Here is a 5,934-nt window from a genome sequence, read left to right on the forward strand (position 1 = left end):
GGCCCTGTTCGATGCTAGTCTCTCCTGATCGGAGTCCTGACGCTCACGTGGTAACAGTACTTGGCCCGTTGTAGGTCGTTAATGATAGGACAGGAGCAGAGGCTGCAGAGACCTGGCAGCTCCAGTTGCAGTTATTGGAGCTCACACTCAGAACTGTGAGACATTCCCTGGTTCTTTGAAAATGCCTTAAGCCAAAATTTAAGACTTTGAGTTTATAGTCTGTTTCTTTTTTGTCCCCAGTGTATTTAAAAGCACCCGTACAACGCTGCAGGGTTTGGCCATCTCGTTACTGTAGATTGTTCCAAGGCTGTGGCCATTCATTCCCCCAAAGCCTTGCCTTCAATGGACATGTCCTTCCAGTCAACCACAAAGTGCTCATGGAAGTAACAGTTTTGCCACTGATGCTGTGAGTGCTGGAGCTCCACCCTGAACACTAAATGCCTTCTCCCTGTCCTCAGACCCACTCAGATCAGACAACAAACGTTGGGCCCCGTTTTCCCAAAAGCCTGGTGCCTCCCACCACTCCTGGTACCGGTACTGTAAGTAAGGGTCAGGGTTTCAATGACCAAAACCAAACGCAAAATGGAATCCGCCCCAGCTGATTCAAGCAGAAAAAAAACAGAAGCAGAAAAGGATTTACTACAAGCATCAGGAGACTCACAGAATCATTGTGAGGCCGGAGGAACAGATCTGAGGCTGAGCTTCCAAAGCAGCTCTCAGAGCCACACCCACCCACCAGCCGAGGCCTCTACTGAGAGTCAAACGTGGGAAACTCGACTCCCCTCCTAAAAGGCAGGCGGAACCACTTCCAGCACAGATGCCACGTCCGCATCTGGGACTCACTGTCAGCACTGCGACTGTACCATCACCAGCATCAGCGAAGCAAATCCCCACACAGAGCCTGTTTTATCTACTGGTCACAGTTAAGTCAAAGCCTAGCATAGGTGCCCCTGGAGGGTACAGCCTAGGAACTCTGTCCCTATCCCCAACACGGAGAATAGGAACTTGAGTTCCGACTCTGGTGAGGAGAGGCACGTTTCATAGGGTGGAAATTTATCCAACTGTAGGAAGACATTTCGAAGACTGATGGGCAGGCCCACAAATACCACTACCAGGACAGACCTGGCTCACGTCAGCAGCTCACGTCAGCAGCTCGCTCACATCAGCACTGCTGGGCTCCAGTTACACCCAGGCTGTATTGTCCTTTGGAAGACGGTGCGCTGGGGGGAGTCCCTCGGGGGTCCTGCTTCTCCCCAGCAGTGCACTGCGAGGCAGGTGCTTGCCCGCTCTGTCTGAGAGAGGTCACCTGTACAAGAGAAATCTGAATTAGATCTGAATTAGATCATCTCCACAGGGCCGGAGTTCTACTATCGGATACTTCTCTTAATGTAAATCCATGATACCGTACTGTCATTGTGAATGGAAGGGACAGCAAGCCACTATTTTAGCACCTGCCACTGTCCCTGGAACTGTGCGATTTGTCCAAAGCAGGCATGGGTCTTTCCCTCTAGAAGTTTTGCTCAAGGATCAACAGTAATCACTAGGTAGGAACACTCAGGGAATGCACTGTACGAAGATGTAAGGAGATGGACCAGCTCATTGTGAATATCACCTTAACAGAGGATTTAGTGATGGGACTTGCATGTTGAGAGGAAATACTGTTTTCCCCCCAGGTAATGGGGCGTCCCAGGTCTTATGAATGACGGAGGAGCAACCTGGAGCGCTGAGGCAGCCGCTTTCCTGAAGATGTCGTCACGGTTAGGATTCCGGCTGGAGGCATGTGCAAATGCACCAGGGTAACGTTACTTCTGGGAAGCGTGAAAGGGGTGAGGGAGATGAATGCAAGAACGCGCAGAGGCGAGGGAAGTTAAAGGGCAAAGGCCATTTTGGGGAGTAACCGGAGCCACTGAACCTTTACCTGAAAGGCATTAGAGAATTCCACCTCCAGACAGCAGTCAAAGCCGTGGACCCTAAAATTGACCCAGGCTACCTCAGTACACTTACAGATTACCAGTGACATGAATGTTAATACGTGATGGCTCCAACTTGCACTTCTAAAAGTTCTAATTAATCTCACCAGAGAGAAACTGGCAAGCACTCTGGAACAAATGAGAATCACAGCCTCCCTGCAATGGCTGTGTGCCAGCTCATCTGGGAGCCTGCAATGATTTGCCCTCACTGTCTCAGCTCCATAAAGGGGCTAATAATTAGCATTTGGAAGCTAAGTCACACTTCCCCATTGGATGCCATTTGCTGATTGTTAATTAATTAATTAATTGATTAGCAGTTCTGCTAGCACTGGCTAGTAAAGACTGTTAAGGCGCTCTCCCACTGCCCCTACACACACCCTGGGAAGAGAATTTCCATAACCTCCTTGAAAGCCAGGCTACATCTTAGACGTGTGTGTGTGTGTGTGTGTGTGTGTGTGTGTGTGTGTGTGTGTGGTTTGCACAGTGCTCTGCACACAGAAAATACCTGTAGGGTAAATGGATGGTTATGTGGATGAATAGATAGACAGATAACATGAAAATTTATACTTCCTAGTTTTCTCCCATGTCATAAAATTATTTTTGAACTTTAGCTTGAAAGAGAACTTAATATCACCTAACCTGATTACATTTTAAGACTAAGGAAACAAGAGAATATATATGTGATCTCAGCTATTAAGAACACAGACTAACCTATATGGGAAAAGAATCTGAAAAAGAATAGATACATGTATATGTATAACTGAATCACCTTGCTGTACACCTGAAATTAATGCAACATTGTACATCAACTATACTCCAATATAAAATAAAAATTTAAAAAAAAAAAGAACACAGTCTAGACCATAAATTCAGTCTTTTTCCAGTAGAGAAAGGTGTATGGTCTCCCTACCTTGAGCCCCTGCACAATGCTATGTAGACCCTTTGCCTCACCCAAGCTGGATATACTGACACTCCTACAGGAAGTGATTGGAAAATGAACCAGAATAAGGGAGTGGCTGGGGGTGTGGGAAGATCATTCACAGAGGAGTCCCCTGGCTTGTGGTCAGCACTGACCACGAAGAAAGGGGAGACTTGCAACGTTTTGAAGAATTCTACAAACTTTCTATGTAACTGCAATGTAGAAATGAGAATGGCCCCATCACAAGACTTGCCATGCAACTGCCCCTGCCCTTGAGAGCTATTTCAGACTATTTTCAGACCGTTTCAGAGTCTAGTTTTAGAATATTCAGTATCATCGCAGATTATTTAAAACCTATGATGGAATTAATTTTCAGATGACTCTTCTTCAATGAAAAACAAAAAAGTTAAAATCAAATTAGCTGATTCAGGTTTCCTGGAAGATTACAAAGATTTAAAATTTTAAACTGTTGACCAAAATGAGGGAATGAGGCCTGGGAACATTTATCTTCGCTTTCCATGAGGCACAGATAATAACCCCCTAGATTTATATTGCACTTTCAATACTTCAAGTCTGTTATCTTATTTGATTATCTGAGATGGGTACAGAAAATGTCACTATCCCATTTTAACAGATAATGCAACTGAACTCTGGAAATTGAAATAAGTTCATCATGAAATCACCAAGTTGGATTTGTATTGTTAAAATGGGAAAGGACCTTAGAAATTATCTTTCCCAACACCTCTTTTTAGAGATGAGGAAACAATTCCCATAATCTTTTTCATCTTAAAACAACTTTTCTCTGGATGATCATCTTTGCCATTTACAGTATACAGTATGTATACGGTTACTTGTATATCGTTAGCAAATAACCAACCTTATATAACACGTTGATAAAACAAAGCCTATAACATGAATTCTCATCACTTCTGTGTTAAAAGATCATTTTAAAAGTATTATTATTTTAAAGGTATAAATTATTATTCTTGGGCAAGTCTAAAATGAGCACATGTCAAAGTTTTTACTTAACTAACAGGGAACGGGTAAGATGTTACAACTGATTCAAAGGACAATTCAAAGAACAGGAAATTATATAAAAATGATTTTATAGAATGAGCAAAATAGGTCTCTCTGCAGGGGAATAATAAATTACATTCCACCAGACCAGTTCAATTAACTTGCATTTCTGTGGAAAAGAATCATTTGCGTTATCATCAGTTCTCTGCAACTTACAGAGTTATAAACAGCTCAATGACAAAGAAAGGCTAAGATAGCCTAGAAGCATGAGCTACACAGGATACACCCAGGAATCTTTTGGGTCCATTTTAGTCTTTCAAAAACTTTGCCTATACTTCTAAGAATTCAACTTGAATGCTACCACATATTGAAAGAATAAATATTAGTAATTCTATACAAACTTTTCCAGAGAATCAAAAAGGAAGGAACACTTCCCAACTCACTCTATGAGGCCAGCATTACTCTATTACCAAAACCAGACAAAGATATTACGGAAGAAAAACTATTAACCAACATTCCTCACAAACATAGATGCAAATATTCTTAACTAATTAAATATACCAATATATAACAAGGATAATGCATCATGACTAGGTGGGCTTTCTCCCATAAATGCAAGGTTGGTTTAACATTCAAGAATTGATTAATGTAATTCATCAAATTAACAAATTCAAGAAAAGAAATATCATCTCAATATTGAGGTGCAGGGCTTCCCTGGTGGCGCAGTGGTTGAGAGTCCGCCTGCCGATGCAGGGGACACGGGTTCGTGCCCCGGTCCGGGAAGATCCCACATGCTGCGGAGCGGCTGGGCCCGTGAGCCATGGCCGCTGGGCCTGCTTGTCCGGAGCCTGTGCTCTGCAAGGGGAGAGGCCACAACAGTGAGAGGCCCGCGTACTGCAAAAAAAATAAAAAATAAAATAAAATATTGAGGTGCAGGGACTTCTCTGGTGGCGCAGTGGTTAAGAATCTGCCTGCCAATGCAGGGGACATGGGTTCGGGCCCTGGTCCAAGAAGATCCCACATCCCACGGAGCAACTAACCCTGTGTGCCACAACTACTGAGCCTGTGCTCTAGAGCTTGCGAGCCACAGCTACTGAGCCTGAGTGCCACAACTACTGAAGCCCATGCTCCTAGAGCCTGTGCTCCACAACAAGAGAAACCACTGCAATGAGAAGCCTGCACACTACAATGAAGAGTAGCCCATGGGCTTCCCTGGTGGCGCAGTGGTTGAGAGTCCACCTGCCGATGCAGGGGACACGGGTTCGTGCCCCGGTCCGGGAAGATCCCACATGCCGCGGAGCGGCTGGGCCCGTGAGCCATGGCCGCTGAGCCTGCGCGTCCGGAGCCTGTGCTCCGCAACGGGAGAGGCCACAACAGTGAGAGGCCCGCGTACCGAAAAAAAAAAAAGAGTAGCCCTTGCTCGCCGCAACTAGAGAAAGCCCGTGCGCAGCGACGAAGACCCAATGCAGCCAAAAATAAATAAATTTATTAAAAATGTATATATATATCGAGGTGCAGAAAAAGCATTTGCCGGAATTCATCATCCATTCCTAAGAAGGATACCTCTTCAACCCGAAAAAGGGCATCTATGAAAAACATACAATTAACATCATACTTAATGGTGAGAGACTGAATGCTTTCCTCTAAGATTAAGAAAAAAGCAAGGATGTCTATTCTTTTTTTTTTTTTTAAGATGTGAGATTTATTTAAAAAAAATTTTTTTTTGATGTGGACCATTTTTGAAGTCTTTATTGAATTTGTTACAATATTGCTTCTGTTTTTATGGGGGGGGGTTGTTTGTTTGTTTTTTGATTTTTTGGCCCCAAGGCATGTGGGATCTTAGCTCCTAGTCCCGGGATCGAGCTCACACCCCCTGCACTGGAAGGCAAAGTCTTAACCACCAGACCACCAGTAGACACCCAACGATGTCTACTCTTTTTTTTTTGGCTGCATTGGGTCTTCATTGCTGCACGCAGGCGTTCCTCTAGTTGCAGCGGGCAGGGGCCACTCTTTGTTGCGGTGCGCAGG

This window comes from Lipotes vexillifer, unplaced genomic scaffold (assembly GCF_000442215.2).
Source record: "Lipotes vexillifer unplaced genomic scaffold, Lipotes_vexillifer_v1.1 scaffold472, whole genome shotgun sequence".
Taxonomy (NCBI): domain Eukaryota; kingdom Metazoa; phylum Chordata; class Mammalia; order Artiodactyla; family Lipotidae; genus Lipotes; species Lipotes vexillifer.